The sequence below is a fragment of the Triticum aestivum genome, chromosome 2A, assembly GCF_018294505.1.
Source record: "Triticum aestivum cultivar Chinese Spring chromosome 2A, IWGSC CS RefSeq v2.1, whole genome shotgun sequence".
NCBI classification, from domain to species: domain Eukaryota; kingdom Viridiplantae; phylum Streptophyta; class Magnoliopsida; order Poales; family Poaceae; genus Triticum; species Triticum aestivum.
This window is the reverse complement of record NC_057797.1, coordinates 608,432,798-608,449,568: the sequence shown is the minus strand read 5'-3', so window position 1 is coordinate 608,449,568 and position 16,771 is coordinate 608,432,798. Positions and strand designations below refer to the sequence as shown.

The 16,771-nt window shown below is 50.2% G+C and overlaps 1 pseudogene across 1 annotated transcript; it reads left to right on the top strand.

Moving 5' to 3' along the window:
• Positions 1-622: 622 nt before the first annotated feature.
• LOC123189710 (probable leucine-rich repeat receptor-like protein kinase At5g63930) lies at positions 623-7,386 on the top strand (annotated as a pseudogene). Its single transcript, XR_006495960.1, has 5 exons — positions 623-979; positions 1,707-4,739; positions 4,890-5,273; positions 5,424-5,440; positions 5,704-7,386. The product of XR_006495960.1 is annotated as a probable leucine-rich repeat receptor-like protein kinase At5g63930 (transcript).
• Positions 7,387-16,771: the final 9,385 nt, after the last annotated feature.

Genomic DNA, 16,771 nt, shown 5'->3' with positions numbered 1-16,771 from the left:
TAATAAAGAGAGAGGTGCTTGTGGTAACTAGCTAAGTTAGAGCATCTTCAACAGTTGTAAGATAGGTGTTAGTAAATTTGCCACATAGGACATAGTGATGATGTGGCATATATTAAATGTGGAAAGAGAGCAAAATTATATGTAGATTAACCAACAACCTTTGCACAAGCTCCAAGGTGAAGTAGAGAGCAACCACGTTTATTTTTTCACCATCTATTGAATAGCTTGCATACAACCCATTGGAGTAGATGTATGATAGCTTGTTGGTTGATGACATGGACATTTTACCAACAAGACTAACATACAACCTGTTGGAGATGCCCTTATTGGAACATCACACACTCCAAGAAACGATGAGTCTATAACCTAATAAATACATTGTTGCATGACACTACATAAATGTTCCTACCTACTGTGGAGGTAGTAACATAGTCTAGGAAAGTGTGTATGTTACTAGACTATGTTCTTGCTCATTGTGACCAGCCTTGGGGGAGGGATAGAAAAGCCCAGCTCAAAAGTGCCGGGTGGGCCCGCCCGGATGAGGACGAAAAGCAAGCTCCAGCCAAAGCAATCGAAGCAAAGAGAAGGGGCAAGGGAAAGCAAAGGGACCGAGGCGAGGCTAGGCTAGATCGAGGGACCGCCCGCGATTGCTACGCTTCGCGAGCGTGCTTGCCTGCCATTTCCTCCCGTCCGCCCCCGGCCCGACCCAATTTCTTCTCCACCCCCCTCCCTCCTCCCCTACCACCACCACCACCACCTCCATCACCTTCTCTCCCCCTCCTCCCCCCTAGCCAGCTAGCTAGCTCTCTTGCCGTCATCACACCGCCTCCTCCTCTCCTCTCTCTCTACTCCGCGGCGGCGCATCTCCATCGCCCATTCATTGTTCTTCGCCCGGCGGCGGCAGTGAGTCGACGCTCTAACGCAGCCCGGCGCCGGCGCCGGCGGGACTGGGCGTGCCAGAAGCGCGGCCGAAAACGCGGTGAGTTGGCAGGCCTCCCTCGCTCTTGTTGCGTGCGTGCGTCCGCATTAATGCGCCCTCTGGTGCGCGGTGCTGTTCCCTCTTGTGATGCTGCTGCTGCTGCTGCCGCCTTGTGGTTGTGAGGGTGGGGGTGACGTTAGTTACTGCGCGCAGCTCGCTCGCTCGCTCCGGGCGGAGTGAAAGGCCCGCTCTTTTTGCTCGCAGATCTGTTTCGGCGGTGGTGGTGCACGGCGGTGCTGTTCCTGGCTGGGTCCCTCCGTCCGACGGGCCGTGGGCTCCCGCGATTTGAGGGGGTCGCAGCGGTCCCTCCACGGTTCTTATTGGGTGTTCCATCTTTTTCTGCAAATATGGTGCGATTGCTAGCAGGCTACTCCTGTTCCGGGTTCCCTCGACTGGTCCGAGCCTGAGAATCAGGAGTAAGCATTATTTTCAGGCGGGTGATTCGATTCTCGTCGCTTTTCAGCGATTCTTCCCGGTGCTAGATTCTTGATTTGGAGTTGCTCAGTTCGCTCCCGAATTCGATTCTTAGTATAGCTTTCATTCCTGTTTCGGCTTGTCGTGTTAACGTTTTCAGTGTCCATTTCTCTGAAAACGAAGGGGAAGCAAAACAGAGTACTACTTAGTTTCCTGCAGATAGACAGATAGTTACGCTGTTAGAATCTTTCCTGATTAGAAGCATTTCTCTTGCGGCATGTTCTTACAATTCCCTGCTTGCATTCTGTTTCAGGAAGTCTGCAAGCCGCGGAGATGCACAAGATTATAGCACTTGTTCTTCTCATTGTTCGGCTCTGAGCATTGGTTGATTCGTGAAGTGAAGATAGCATGGGCCCTGGGACGGCATCCGCGTCCTGGGGTTTGCAACTCGGCGTGGTGCTGGTCTTTCTGCTGGCCTCTGGCTGCCAGGGGCTGAGCCATGAGGGCTGGCTTCTCCTGGCGCTCAAGAGCCAGATGATTGACAGTTACCACCACCTTGACAACTGGAACCCCAAGGATCCATCGCCGTGCGCGTGGAGTGGTGTCAACTGCTCCTCCTCCTCGTCGTCGTCGAGGCTAGCAGTGGTGTCTCTCAACGTCAGCAACATGAACCTGTCGGGCACCGTCGGCCCCGGCATTGGCGGTCTTACCGAGCTGACTAGCCTCGATCTGTCCTTCAATGAGTTCTCTGGTGCCATCCCTCCGGACATCGGGAATTGCTCAAAACTGGTGTTGCTCAACTTGAATAACAACAATTTTGATGGTACAATCCCCCCTGAGCTTGGGAAGCTGGCCATGCTGACCGGATGCAATCTGTGCAATAACAGGCTCCATGGTCCAATACCTGATGAGATTGGTAACATGTCATCACTTCAAGACTTGGTGGGGTACAGTAACAATCTCTCCGGTTCTATACCGCATTCGGTCGGCAAGCTCAAGCACCTCAAGACCATCCGGCTGGGACAGAATCTTATATCTGGCAGCATTCCTGCCGAGATAGGCGAATGCCGCAACCTGACCGTGTTTGGTCTTGCGCAGAACAAGTTGGAAGGGCCTTTGCCAAAAGAGATTGGGAGATTGGGTCTCATGACAGACCTCATCCTGTGGGGAAATCAGCTTTCTGGCCCCCTTCCTCCAGAGATCGGGAATTGTACAAATCTCAGGACTATTGCCCTTTATGATAATGATCTGGTTGGTCCTATACCTGCAGCAATTGGGAACATTACTTATCTTGAGAAGCTGTATCTTTACAGGAATTCGATAAATGGTACCATTCCATCTGAAATTGGGAAGCTTTCTTTTGCAGAGGAGGTTGATTTTTCAGAGAATTTCTTAACGGGAGGGATACCAAAGGAGTTGGGCAACATACCAGGGTTGTATCTACTCTACCTCTTCCAGAATCAGCTTACTGGCTTTATTCCTAGTGAGTTGTGTGGATTGAGGAACTTGAGCAAGCTTGATCTTTCGATCAATTCACTCACTGGCCCAATTCCAGCCGGATTTCAGTACATGACCAAGCTAATCCAGTTGCAACTCTTCAACAATATGCTATCAGGGGACATACCTCCAAGGTTTGGCATTTACAGTCGACTGTGGGTGGTGGATTTCTCAAACAACAACATTACAGGGCAGATACCTAGAGATCTTTGTAGGCAGTCAAACCTTATTTTGTTGAATCTGGGGTCTAACAAGTTGACTGGAAACATACCTCACAGAATCACCAGCTGTAAATCCTTGGTGCAGCTTCGTCTCAGTGACAACAGTCTGACAGGAAGCTTCTCCACTGATCTCTGCAATCTGGTGAATTTGACAACAATCGAGCTGGCTCGAAACAAGTTCAATGGCCCTATTCCTCCTCAGATAGGGAACTGCAATGCTCTGCAGAGGCTTAACCTTGCAAATAATTATTTCACATCTGAGTTGCCCCGAGAAATAGGGAAATTGTCAAAGCTTGTCGTCTTCAATATCTCATCTAACAGGCTAGGAGGAAGCATACCACTGGAGATCTTCAATTGTACAACATTGCAGCGTCTTGATCTCAGCCAGAATAGCTTTGAAGGTTCATTGCCAAATGAAGTTGGTAGACTGCCTCAACTGGAGCTTCTCTCGTTCGCTGATAATAGGCTATCTGGGCAGATGCCACCTATTCTTGGTAAACTTTCACATTTGACAGCACTGCAGATTGGTGGCAATCAATTCTCTGGTGGAATACCAAAGGAGCTGGGGCTGCTCTCAAGCTTGCAGATTGCCATGAATTTGAGCTATAATAATCTCTCTGGGAATATACCATCAGAGCTTGGCAGTCTTGCATTATTGGAAAGTTTGTTTCTCAATAATAACAACCTGACAGGTGAAATCCCAGATACATTTGTAAACCTGTCAAGTTTGCTTCAGCTCAATGTCTCGTACAATAATCTCACCGGTACTCTTCCCCCTGTGCCGCTTTTTGACAACATGGTTGTGACCAGCTTTATTGGAAACAGAGGACTCTGTGGTGGACAACTTGGCAAGTGTGGATCTGAGTCACCCTCCTCTTCCCAGGCATCCGACTCGGTCAGTCGTCCTATGGGCAAGATCATAGCAATTATTGCCGCCATTATTGGAGGAGTATCACTTATTCTTATTGCCATACTTTTGCACCATATGAGGAAACCATTAGAAACAGTAGCCCCTTTGCAAGACAAGCAAATTCTATCTGCTGGGTCTAACATTCCTGTTTCTGCGAAGGATGCGTATACATTTCAGGAACTGGTCTCTGCTACAAATAATTTTGATGATAGTTGTGTCATTGGACGGGGTGCTTGTGGGACTGTGTACAAAGCCGTCCTGAAGCCTGGGCAGATAATTGCGGTAAAGAAGTTGGCTTCAAACAGGGAAGGAAGCAACACGGATAACAGCTTCCGTGCGGAGATCATGACTCTTGGAAAGATAAGACATCGTAACATTGTGAAGCTGTACGGTTTCATCTATCACCAGGGTGCAAACCTTTTGTTGTATGAGTACATGCCAAGAGGCAGCCTTGGAGAGCTACTTCACGGAGAATCTTCTTCTTCACTCGATTGGGAGACACGCTTCACGATAGCCCTTGGGGCAGCTGAAGGGCTTTCATACTTGCATCATGATTGCAAGCCTCGGATCATCCACCGTGATATCAAGTCAAATAACATTTTACTTGATGACAACTTTGAAGCTCATGTTGGTGACTTTGGGTTGGCTAAGGTAATTGACATGCCAGTCTCAAAGTCTATGTCTGCAATTGCTGGTTCATATGGCTATATTGCACCAGGTGAGTCTTAAGTTTTCTCCACATCCTACAAAGCAAATTCCATTTGCATGTCACTGCTATCTTGCCCTATATGCTTTTTTTTAACTTGAATCTGTAGTTAAGCGATGAATGGTCAACAAAGTATTGATCCAGTTCTTTTCATTTGATCAGAGTATGCGTACACCATGAAGGTGACTGAGAAATCTGACATATACAGCTATGGTGTCGTGCTGTTGGAGCTGCTAACCGGCCGTGCGCCTGTGCAACCGATAGAATTGGGAGGTGATCTGGTAACATGGGCCAAAAATTACATCAGGGACAATTCTCTGGGTCCAGGGATATTTGACAGTAATCTTGATTTGGAAGATAAAGCCGTCGTCGATCATATGATCGAGGTCTTGAAAATTGCTCTGCTATGTAGTAACCTGTCGCCGTACGAGAGACCGCCGATGCGGCATGTTGTAGTTATGTTAAGCGAGTCCAAAGATAGGGCCCGGGCGAGCTCGGCGTCGTCGCCTGCTTCTGATAATTCTTCGAAGAAGGATAGCTCATGATGTATTTATATATATAAGTTCAGTTAGTGAAAGGCAACCAATACCAGTTGCTCCCTTTCCCCTGTTGCTTATGGTGGGGATGTTGGGAGCATGCACTCATTCTTTCTGTCAATTGTTTTCTAGTGGGATAAATAATACTGACTGATAACAGTGGGATTGTGTATGTATGTTAGCCTCTCTGATGAAGAAGGTAGTCTCGAGTCCAGACAGTAACCCCGAGTAGTTCAGCCAGGGTTCCTCCCTGGACGTGGCGCTGTGCCTCTTGCTTAGATTTGGGTTTAGTATTGAGATTTCTCAATGTTGAAATATGAATGTGCTTTTGCTGGAACAACATGGTCTTTCTGAACTTGTGACACTCCCAGCTGAGTTGTATCTGAGCTTCCTCGGTGCAATTTTTATCTTAACTTTCTGAGCTTATGAATGTGCTTTAGCGGCAGTGAACTTCCTCAAGGTGCCTCCAGGGTCACTCTACTCCACCGAACAAGCCACACCCGTCAGAGGTCAGACCACTACCAATCTACCATGGCAGCAGAGGAAGCAGGGAGCCGGGACCCGCACGTCGTCCTCTTCCCCTTCCTCGCGCGCGGCCACATCCCCGCCTTCCTCCGCCTCGCCGGCCTCCTCCACGAGCTGCGCCCGGGCATCGCCGTCACCCTCGTCTCCACCGCGCGCATCCTCGATTCCATCTCCCTCCCGCCCACCAACCCTCCTATCCGCCTCCACGCGCTCCCGTTCGCGCCCGCGGACCACGGCCTGCCTCCCGGCGCCGACTCCCTCGCCGACCTCCACGTCCACCAGTTCATCACCTTCTTCCAGGCGTCCGAGTCCCTCCGCCCCGCCTTCGAAGCGTTCGTCTCCGGCATCCGGTCCCCGGTCTGCATCGTCGCCGACGCCTTCTTCGGCTGGACGGCGGACGTCGCGCGCGCGCACCGCGCGTTCCACGCGGTCTTCCTCACCGGCGGCGCCTTCGGCTTCGCCGTCTTCTTCTCCGTGTGGGAGCACCTGCCGCACAGGCTCGCCGCCGGCGACGAGTTCCCTCTGTCCGATTTCCCCACCGTCGTCCTCCACCGCACGCAGATCCCGCGGTACATGCTCGCGGCGACCGGGTCCGATCCCTGGTCGGCCTTCTTCCGGCGGGTCATCCCGCTTTGCCGCAAGACCGATGCGGTGCTCGTCAACACCGTCCAAGAGCTCGAGTCTTCCGGCCTAGACATGCTCAGGAGGACCTTCGGCGTCCAGCCATGGCCAATCGGGCCGATTCTCGCGGCGCCGACGACTCCGTCGGACTCGCATGACGATGCCGGCATCATCCGGTGGCTGGACGCGCACCCGCCGCGCTCGGTCCTGTACATATCCTTCGGCTCGCAGAACAGCATCAACGCCGATCAGATGACGGAGCTGGCACTGGGCCTGGAGGCCAGCGGGCGGCCGTTCCTTTGGGTCCTCCGGCCACCGCTGGGGCTCGACGCGAAGGACGGATTCAGGCCGGAGTGGCTCCCGGCAGGCTTCGAGGAGCGAACGGCCGGGGCCAAGAGGGGACTGCTGGTGCGCGGCTGGGCGCCGCAGATGCGGATCCTGGCGCACCCGTCCACCGGCGCGTTCATGAGCCACTGCGGGTGGAACTCCATCCTGGAGAGCCTGTGCCACGGCGTGCCGGTGATCGGGTGGCCGCTGGGGGCCGAGCAGTTCTTCAACGCGATGCTGGTGGTGGAGTGGGGCGTCTGCGTGGAGGTGGCGCGGGGGAACATGGAGAGCTCGGTGGTGGCGATGGGGGCCGTGGCCGACGCCGTGGGGACGGTGATGGGGGAGACGGAGAAGGGCGGCGAGATGAGAAGGAAGGCGGAGGTGATCGCGCGCGCGATGGCGGCCGCTTGGGAGGGACCGCGTGGGTCGTCGGCGGTGAGCTTGGAGGGGTTCCTCGGATGCGTTGAAATTTGAGACGTCCGTGCGTTGAGATTTCCGCCTCGATGCTGTTACGGGGGGATTTTCCTGCAAAAAAAACAACGGTTTTGCTAAAACTCGGGCTGTGTTTGACAACAAAGCAGTGTAAAAACTGTGGTATTGGAAAACTACGGTATTTTAAACTACAGGCACTAGATACCACAGTTTTCACATATTAAGGCCTCTTTTGGTTTATAGGATAGGATTATCGTAGGAATAGGAATCTTGTAGGAAATGAGATGACATGTATCTCAAATCCTATGAGTAGGAATAGGAAACAAGATGTCATTTGGTTGACACCAAAGGAATTTTTCCATTGAGTCTAGGCTCATTTTTATTTTCCTATGAAATGTGGAGGATAGGAACCAATCCTATGTAGGAATAGGAATCCATTCCTATGAACCAAAGGGCTCTAAAGGAAAAAATCCTATAAGAATCCTATCCTCTAGAAATCCTATGAAATTCCTACAAACCAAAGGAGGCCTAAAGTATTCTGTAGTATTGAGAATACTATGACGTGTTTGGCTGGTGCTCATTTACAAAGACATAAATTAGCTAGATAGCCGTTTTATAGTTGCAACATCCACGTTCTTAGCTGGCCTTCTGTTGAATCTCTCAAAAAGAAATGAATTTTGGTGTAAATCAATTAGGGATATGAGAGGGGATTTGAGAGAGGAGTTCACAATACAGAGAACTGGAGCGGCGGGGTGAGCTGCCGTCCATTTCTTTCCTTATCTTTATCTTCCTTCTTTACACTCTTGCCCCCCTGACATTTATAATTTACACATTAGTATATAATCATACCAAATACAAATTTACCACTAAACTCAACACTCCCCCTCAAGATGGGGCAAACACATCATATAACCCCATCTTGCTACATAAGCTAGAAAACACTTTTTCAGCGAGACCTTTGGTTAGAATATCCGCTAGTTGGTTTGAAGAGCTCACATAATGCATACATATTATCCCTTGGTCAAGTTTCTCTTTGATAAAGTGTCGGTCAATTTCTATGTGCTTTGTTCTACCATGTTGAACCGGGTTATGTGCTATATCTAGCGCAGCTTTATTATCACAATACATCATCAATGGTCTTGCCTGGAATAGACTCAACTCCATCGGTATGATTTTTAGCCATAAGACTTCACATACTCCATGAGCCATAGCTCTGAATTCTGGTTCTGCAGTGGACCTTGCAACAACATTTTGTTTCTTACTACGCCAAGTAACTATGTTTCCTCCAACAAACGTACAATATCCTGACGTAGAGCTTCTATCATCTAATGAACCGGCCCAATCAACATCAGTATAACATTTTATTTGTAAATTGCCACTTGACTTATACAATAAACCTCGACCTGGGCACCCCTTTAAATACCGAATGATTCGATTTACTGCATCCATGTGGTGAGTTTTAGGACTATGCAAAAACTGGCTCACCACGCTTACGGCAAAAGCTATATCAGGATGAGTATGTGATAAATAGATCAAACGGTCAACAAGTCTCTGATATTGCTCCCGGTCAACAGGTTCCCCTGACTCACTAGTCAATCGGTGGTTTTTTTCAATTGGTGTTAATTCTGGACGACACCTAGACATACCAGTTTCTGACAACAGATCTAGCACATATTTTCTTTGAGATAGATAGATGCCTCTTGAGCTTCGTGAGACTTCAATTCCAAGAAAGTACCTCATTTCTCCTAGATCCTTGACTTCAAACTCGTTCCTCAAATGTTGCTTCACTCTTTCAATACCTTGATCATCATCTCCTGTAATAATAATATCATCAACATAGACAATTAATATCGTCAATTTTCCACCACATCTTTTATAAAATAAAGTATGGTCGGCATTGCTCTGGCTGAAACCCAATTTCAGCATAGCTTTTCTAAACCGACCAAACCACGCACGAGGAGATTGTTTTAGGCCATACAGTGAACGACGGAGTTTCAAGACCTTTCCTTCAGTTTGTATCGTGTTGAAACCTGGTGGTATATGCATATAAATTTCCTCCTGAAGGTCTCCATGTAAGAATGCATTTTTTACATCCATCTGAAACAAATTCCATCCAAGATTAGCTGCACAAGACATCAAAGTTCTTACTGTATTCATTTTTGCTACAGGGGCAAATGTTTCCTCATAATCAACACCACGAGTCTGTGTGTAGCCTTTGGCCACCTACCGAGCTTTATACCTTTCTATTTTACCTTCAGGGTTACACTTAATGGTATAAACCCATTTGCATCCGACTGGTTCCTTGCCCTTCGGCCATTCTACCAAATGCCATGTATTATTCTTTTCTAGAGCATACATTTCCTCCATCATTGCTGATGAAGCTATGTACCTAGGGTAGGGTCATGGACCTGTCCCAACTGCCCTACCCAAGGACATCTATAGAAGAAATCACCTTTCAATCGACTTGGAGGTGTTCCACTCGACAAACTCGAAGACGCTCGACCAAGAAGCAATCACTCGACCAAGACCAAACCACTTGACGGCCAGGAGACCTAAAGGCACTCCGCATGCTAACGGTCGGTTATTAAGTAGCCTTTATGGTCATCATAGCACTTTATTAGGGGCGTTACCAGTAACGCCCGACCTTAATGTATTTAAACCCTGCACAACTGAGGGCCGGAGGGGTCCGGCGAACTCTATATAAGCCACCCCCCTCCTCAGTGTAAAGGGTTCGCACCCCTGTAAACCATACACGCATAATCCAGTCGACTGCCTCTGGGCTCCGAGACGTAGGGCTATTACTTCCTCCGAGAAGGGCCTAAACTCGTAAACCTCGTGTGCTTAGAACTTCTCCATAGCTAAGATCTTGCCTCTCTATACCTACCCCCCTACATTACTGTCAGACTTAGAACCACGACAGTTGGCACCCACCGTGGGGCCGGTGTTTTAGCGATTTGTTGGAGGAGTTGCGATCTTTTTTGATCCAAATCATCATGGTTTCTGGCGGAGTTTTGGTGGAGGGCCGCGAGATCCGTCTCGGCGCGCTCACGTTCATCGCCGACGACTCCGCTTGGCTTCAGGAGGCTCCGCTCGACGTGGACGCACTCCCCGTCCGCGGGGCAACGCACTTTAGCGCGTGCGTCCACGGCGTTCTCTTGCGGCAACCGTCGACCCCCTACCGGTCGGCTCTTGTGTTGTCCTCCCTCCTTGTTTCCCGCCGGCGAAGCGCTCCGGTCGGTCGAGACTTCAGCGGTGGGTGAGACACGCGGTGGCACGCCAGTCGGCCACCCCTCAAGTCGCGGCGATCGAGCCCGACGAATCCCTCTACGGCCTGTTCGATCTGTCGACTGGCTCCGCAGAGACCGCATCCGAGTGCGACAGCAGTGATCCGGCGGCGGAGGTTCTGATGGTCGATGGACCGCCCAGTCCTCCCGGTTTTCCCCGCACCGACGGAGGCGCAGGTGGAGGCGACCCATCGCGTCCCCATGAGGAATATCTCCCCGAGCCTCTCACGTCTCTGCAGAGAGAAGACCTTCGTCGCCGGAACATGGATGCACTGCACACTCCTATCGTTGGAGAAACCCTCGAGGCTCGTGCCTTGGAGGACGCGCGCCTGGCAAACTTGGCCGAGCGCACTCGACTGGAGAACCTCCAGCGAGCACTCGACGAGCGTGCACGACAACGGGTTCCGGAATCCATTCGGCGTCAACTCTTTCCGCCCCCGCAGGTATATCGAACTCCGATTCAGAATTTAGCAGCTGCAACCCGTATAGCAGAGTCAATTTAGCCTTCCCAGTCGGAGGCTGGCAGAGGCTTACTGTAGATCAGAGCGTTACTCCGGGCAGAAGGAGACCAGAATTCCGCTGTTTCTCAGTCGCGGAACAGAATTCATAGCAGATCCGTTGCTGCAGGCACAGTCCAGTCGGCTCATAGCCCAAGATCGCCCCCGAGGCGTGAGGGACGTGGGGACCGGCGTAATCAGTACGGGGACCATGAAAAATATGATCACCGATTCGATCGTGATGGTCGACGTCGAGTGCCCACCCCTCCTCCGAGGAGTGGGTCGTATGCGCCTCGACAGCAGGATGACAGGCGCCCTCATAGTGTTGGGCGAAGGATTCTAGTCGACCTTAGGGAGCCAGGCTTTGATGCGAGATCCATTCTCGTTCAAGGTTTGGTCGACAGGAACAGAGCTCACCGAGAAGGTCATGACAGAGATGCACCTACCAGCAGCAGAGTACATGTTTCGGGGCCAGAGTGCTTTAGTAGAGCCATCAGGGCCGCTGTGATTCCTCCCAACTTTAGGTTGGCGACTGGAGTCAGTAAGTTCACTGGTGAGTCCAAGCCCGATACTTGGCTTGAAGACTACCGAGTGGCCGTCCAGATTGGCGGCGGCAATGATGAAGTGGCCATGAAGCACCTGCCTCTCATGTTGGAGGGCTCGGCCAGAGCGTGGCTGAATCAGTTAGCACCCAGCAACATTTACACTTGGGAAGATCTCGCCCGAGTGTTTGTCACCACATTTGAAGGAACATGCAAGCGACCGGCAGGGCTGACGGAACTGCGGTCTTGCGTGCAGAAGCCGAATGAAACTTTGAGGGATTACATCCAGAGATGGATCACGTTACATCACACGGTAGAGAATGTGCCTGACCACCAAGCAGTCTGTGCCTTCAAAGAAGGCGTCGAGTATAGAGAACTGAATCTGAAATTCGGTCGAACCGGAGATATGTCTCTGAATCGGATGATGGAGATTGCCACCAAGTACGCTAATGGTGAATATGAGGATCGACTCAGGAGTGGCAAGCTCAAGTCAGTCGCTCAAGAAACCGGAGGAAATTCCAATCGGAAACAGAAGCGGAAAGCCGAGCCAGCTTCTCCTGGGGAAGCCTTGGCCGTAACTCAAGGAAAGTTTAAGGGGAAACCCAAAGGACCTTGGAACCCCAAGAAAGTTAAAGACCAGGACGGAAATGATGTGTTGGATTTGCCATGTCACATCCACACCAAGAAAGATGAAGAGGGTAATTTCATTTACCCGAAACATACCACTCGACAGTGTCGACTTTTGATCCAGCAGTTCCAGGGCAAGCAGCCCAAAGATAAGGAAAAGGAGTCAGACAAAGTTGAGGACAAGGAAGATAGTGACGATGGATACCCCCAGGTAAATCCACCCTGATGATTTTTGCTGATGTTGAAAGCAAAAGTCGACTGAAAGTTATCAACCGAGAGGTGAATATGGTTGCTCCGGCAACACCCAGTTATCTGAAGTGGTCTCAGACTACCATCACATTCGACCAGTCCGATCATCCAACGCACATTGCCACCCCTGGGAGGCAAGCTTTGGTGGTCGACCCAGTTGTTGAAGGCACTCGACTGACCAAAGTCTTGATGGATGGTGGCAGTGGTTTGAACATACTATATGCTGAGACGTTGAAAGGGATGGGCATTCCAATGTCCAGACTCAGTACCAGCAACATGAGTTTCCATGGAGTCATTCCTGGAAAGAAGGCTGAGTCACTCGGCCAGATTGCTCTTGATGTGGTTTTCGGTGATTCCAAGAATTACCGCAAAGAAAAGTTGACGTTCGAAGTTGTAGATTTCCAGAGTGCGTATCACGCTATTTTGGGCAGGCCGGCTTACGCATGGTTCATGGCTCGACCATGTTATGTGTATCTCAAATTGAAGATGCCTGGTCCCAAAGGTGTGATCACTATTACGGGCAATCGGAAGAAAGCAGAAGAGTGTTTTCAGAAAGGTTCAAAGATCGCTGATGCTCAGATGGCAGTGGTAGAGCTGCAGGAATACCAGAAGACTGCAGACCTGAGTGATTTGTTGCGAGCCAAGAAGCCTGCTACAGAATCAGCTTTTCAGTCGTCTGGCGAAACGAAGACAGCTCACATCCACCCGACCGATCCCAGTGCTGCTCCAACTCATATCTCAACAACACTCGACTCCAAATAGGAAGAAGCGCTCATCCAGTTCCTCCGTGAGAACTGGGACATTTTCGCATGGAAGCCTTCTGACATGCCAGGTGTTCCCACGGAGCTAGCTGAGCATCGCCTACAAGTCGACTAAAAAATAAAACCTATCAAAGAACATCTCCGACGGTCCGCCGTCCAGAAGAGAAAGGCTATTGGCGAGGAGGTGGCTCGGCTCTTAGCAGCGGAGTTCATCCGAGAGATCTACCACGCTGAGTGGCTCGCCAATGTTGTCATGGTCCCCAAGAAGGACAAGTCACTTCGCATGTGCATTGACTTTAAACATATCAATCAGGCCTGCTTGAAAGATCATTTTCCTCTCCCCCGCATCGACCAGATAGTCGACTCGACTACGGGATGTGAGCGGCTATCTTTTTTAGACGCCTATTCCGGGTACCATCAGATCCGTCTGTATGGACCTGACGAGATCAAAACAGCTTTCATCACTCCATTCGGGTGCTTCTGTTATGTTACCATGCTGTTCGGCCTCAAGAATGCCGGAGCCACATTCATGAGGATGATTCAGAAGTGTTTGCTCACTCAAATCAGTCGGAATGTGGAAGCATACATGGATGATATTGTGGTCAAGTCACGGAAGGGTTCCAACCTGCTGACTGACCTTGCTGAAACCTTTGCCAACCTCAGGAGGTATGATATCAAGCTTAATCCATCAATGTGCACATCCGGAGTTCCTGGCGGAAAATTACTCGGTTTTCTCGTTTCTGAATGGGGAATCGACGCCAATCCAGAAAAAGTCGGTACTATACTCCGAATGAAAAGTCCTGTGCGAGTGCACGACGTCCAGAAGCTTACTGGTTGCTTGGCCGCTTTAAGTCGATTCATATCTCGTCTCGGTGAAAAGGCATTGCCTCTTTACCGATTGATGAAGAAGTCCGACAAGTTCGAGTGGACTCCCGAAGCTGATGCAGCGTTTGCAGAGCTCAAAGCTCTGCTCTTCACCCAGCCGGTGCTTGCTGCCCCAATCAGCAAGGAGCCTTTGCTGCTTTACATCGCAGCCACAGGACAAGTCGTCAGTACGGTACTTACGACGAGCGGGAAGAAGAAGGAAAAGCCTTCAAAGTTCAGCGCCCAGTATATTATATTTCTGAAGTTTTGACCCCGTCGAAGCAAAGATATCCTCATTATCAGAAGCTTGTATATGGGATTTATATGACCACAAAGAAGTTGCTCACTACTTCTCTGATCATTCCATTACAGTCGTCAGCGACGCTCCATTGTCAGAGATCCTGCATAACAGAGATGCAACTGGTCGAGTGGCAAAATGGGCGATTGAACTCCTTCCTCTAGATATCAAGTTTGAGGCAAAGAAAGCTATCAAGTCCCAGGCAATAGCAGATTTCGTCGCCGAGTGGATTGAACAGCAACTGCCGACTCAGGTTCACTCGGAGCATTGGACCATGTTCTTCGATGGTTCCAAAATGCTGAATGGTTCCGGTGCCGGGGTGGTGTTGGTCTCCCCCGAGGAGATAAGCTCAGATATGTTCTTCAAATCCACTTTGATTCCTCCAATAACGAGGCAGAATATGAAGCACTTTTATATGGGTTGCGCATGGCCATTTCACTCGGCGTCCGTCGCCTCATGGTCTATGGCGACTCAGATTTGGTGGTTAATCAGGTGATGAAGGAGTGGGACGTCAGAAGTCCAGCCATGACTGGTTATTGCAATGCAGTGAGAAAGCTGGAGAAGAAATTCGAGGGGTTAGAGCTTCATCACATACCCCGACTGAAAAATCAAGCAGCTGATGATTTGGCAAAAATAGGTTCCAAAAGAGAAGCCATTCCCAGCAATGTGTTTTTGGAACACATCCACACACCATCAGTTCAGGAGGATCCCTTCACTGAAGAGGCCCCGCAGCCAAAAAGTGCCACGGATCCGACTGAAGTTGAAGTTCCAGCTGTGGTCGACCTGATCATGGAAGTCTTGGTCATCACTCCCGACTGGACAATACCGTACATCGCGTACATCCTAAGGAAAGAACTCCCAGAGGACGAAGAAGAGGCTCGACAGATCGTCCGTCGATCCAAGGCCTTTACAGTCATAAAGGGACAGTTGTATAGAGAAAGCGCGACTGGAGTCAGTCAGAAGTGTATAACACCAGAAGAAGGTCAGATGATCCTTGATGATATCCACTCGGGGACCTGTGGTCATCATGCGTCCTCTCGGACCATTGTGGCTAAAGCATACCGAGCGGGATTCTACTGGCCAAGGGCCAATGAAATGGCAAAAGAGATAGTCGACAAATGTGAAGGATGTCAGTATTACTCCAATATGTCGCACAAGCCCGCGTCAGCCCTGAAAACCATTCCACTCGTCTGGCCCTTCGCTGTTTGGGGGCTGGACATGGTTGGACCACTGAGAACGGGCAGGAGCGGCTTCACTCATGTGCTAGTAGCAGTCGACAAGTTCACCAAATGGATTGAAGCTAAGCCTATCAAGAATCTTGATGCTTGCACTGCTATCAGTTTCATCAGAGAGTTGATATTCAGATATGGAGTTCCGCACAACATCATCACTGACAATGGGTCAAACTTCGATTCCGACAAATTCAGGGCCTTTTGCGCCTCTCAGGGCACACGAGTCGACTATGCTTCGGTCGCTCACCCCCAGTCGAATGGACAAGCGGAAAGAGCAAACGGCCTAATTCTCAAAGGACTGAAACCTCGATTGATGCGCGATCTCAAGCACGCAGCAGGTGCATGGGTCGACGAGCTTCCATCAGTCCTTTGGGGATTGAGGACAACCCCGAACCGATCGACCGGAAGAACCCCATTCTTTCTGGTCTATGGAGCCGAAGCAGTCTTGCCGAGTGACCTGCTTCACAACGCCCCCCGAGTCGAGCTCTACTCTGAAGATGAAGCAGAACAAGCCCGGCAGGACGCAGTCGACCTCCTGGAAGAAGAAAGAGAAATGGCCATGATCCGATCGACCATCTATCAGCAAGACTTGCGTCGATTCCATGCCAGAAATGTGAAGAGTCGAACCTTCCAAGAAGGAGACTTAGTCCTCCGAGTGGATCAGCAGAAACCACACAAACTCGCTCCTACTTGGGAAGGCCCCTTCATAGTCACCAGAGTCCTCCACAATGGAGCGCACCACCTCTATAATGTCGATCGCCAGATTGATGAGCCACGAGCCTGGAATGCGGAGCTACTCCGCCCCTTTTATACTTGAATTCTCACTCGGATGAGATGTAATAAGAAAAACTCCTGTAGTTTATTTATCAAAGACAAGAGCGTTATAATTTTCCCAGTGATTGTTATTGTTCTTGTTTGCGTGAGAAATCCCCCAGTGGGTGGCTTAGCGGCGAATCCGTTTCGCCTAAGTTTGTAAAAATAATTTCCTACCGAGTGGTGAGCCAGCCTCCCACTCGGGGGCTTAGCTGCGAACCCGTTTCGCCTAAGTATTTGAAAATCCTACCGAGTGGTGAGCCAGCCTCCCACTCGGGGGCTTAGCTGCAGTCCAGTACTCGCCTAAGTATTTGAAAATCCTACCGAGTGGTGAGCGACCCTTCCACTCGGGGGCTTAGCTGCAGTCCAGTACTCGCCTAAGTATTTGAAAATCCTACCGAGTGGTGAACCAACCTCCCACTCGGGGGTTTAGCTG